The 1377-nt window shown below is 65.8% G+C and overlaps 1 protein-coding gene across 3 annotated transcripts in view; it reads right to left on the minus strand.

Moving 5' to 3' along the window:
* The window catches only part of AGAP3 (ArfGAP with GTPase domain, ankyrin repeat and PH domain 3), a 44207-nt gene that overhangs the window by 20662 nt on the left and 22168 nt on the right, over window positions 1–1377 (minus strand). The window lies entirely within an intron of this gene.

The following is a 1377-nucleotide window of genomic DNA, read 5'->3' on the forward strand; positions in this document are numbered from 1 at the left end:
AGGAGGAGGAGGAGGAGGCGGCGGCGGCGTCCAGCAGAGCAGGAACAGCAGAGAAGTCCATAGCAGGAAGGAGCAGAGGAGGGGAGGGGCGGGGAGCACCCCCGGGAGCAGCTGGGCCGCCGGCCGGGCGCTGGACGCCCCGGCCTCTGGGCCTCGTCGCTGGCCGGCGCGCCGGGCGGGGACAGGGGACGAGCTCCCTTCTTCTCCGTGCGGCGAGAGCCTGGCGCCGTGCGTTCCGCCGGGCTGGCCGCGCGGGCTGGCGGGGCGCTCCAGCAGTTCCTAGCCTTGCCTGGGGGTGTGGGGGTTAGTTACAAAGGTTCCTGTGGGTCTCTGGAGTGGGGAGCACGGCGGCCGCTTCTCATCTGAGAGCAGTCCCAGGGCCCGGCCCCGCACGGGGGACAATGTCCAGAGGTGCTGTGTGTCACCACCTGGTCTTCTAATTTGGAAGGAGTTGGAAAGGCCTTTTTGTTGATGAAAAGTTGGAAACAGTGGCACATATCTGCAAATATCGAAAGAATAGAGATTTTTGGCAAGTTATACTCAAGCCGCGCACACAGTGGGTCAGCAGGTGGCGAGGGCAGAGAACCCGGGCGCCCGGGGAGGAGAGGCGGCTGAAGAGGAGAAGGAGGAGGAGGAGAGGCTGCAGGCCGGCGGTCCATCTCGGGGTGCGGGGAGGGGGGGTGCTCTGCGCTCCAGGCCCCACGTCCCTCCCCCGGCTCCTCCAAGCTGCCAGGGAGCAGGCCATGGGGGCCGCGGCCAGACCAGCAGGGAGAGCCGGGGTACTGCCCATGGACGTCTCTGCTACCAGCGCCTGCCCTCCAGGGGCCTCTCCTGGGCACTGTGGCCTCTGCCCCTTGCACCCCCAGACGGAAGAGCCAGTCGTGGGGAGCGGGGTTCACATGCGGCCTGTCCCAGCCAGGCTGGCCAGCAGAGAGGCCCCCCACCCCACAACCACCCGAGGACCCCTGGGAGCCCAGAGGAGGGCAGGGGGCATGGGGTGTGCACCCCACCCAGGATGGGAACCAGGGTGAGGAGCGTCAAAACAAGGACATTAAGTCATGGGGGAGAGACCAGGGGGACGTCAGCGGCACGTCCAGCAGGAAAGTCACGGGAGTGGGACAGGAGCAGGCACAGCTCTGCCGGAGGATGGCAAGAGGGGGGGACCCCCCACCCTCCACCCTCCACCCTCCCACCCTGAGCAGTGACGATGAGAAGGGGAGGTCCCGAGAGGCACCTCGAGAGACATGGGCGCGTCTGGAGGCTCCCTCAAGGACAATGGCTCAAGTGAGGTCACCATGGAAACAATGGAGAGAAAAAAACAAAAAAAATCAGGTCGCCACAGTGAAGATGGAGAGAATGAAAGAGGCCTGGAGGGGC

The sequence above is a fragment of the Bison bison genome, unplaced genomic scaffold (assembly GCF_000754665.1).
Source record: "Bison bison bison isolate TAMUID 2011002044 unplaced genomic scaffold, Bison_UMD1.0 scf7180017864379, whole genome shotgun sequence".
Lineage (NCBI taxonomy): Eukaryota > Metazoa > Chordata > Mammalia > Artiodactyla > Bovidae > Bison > Bison bison.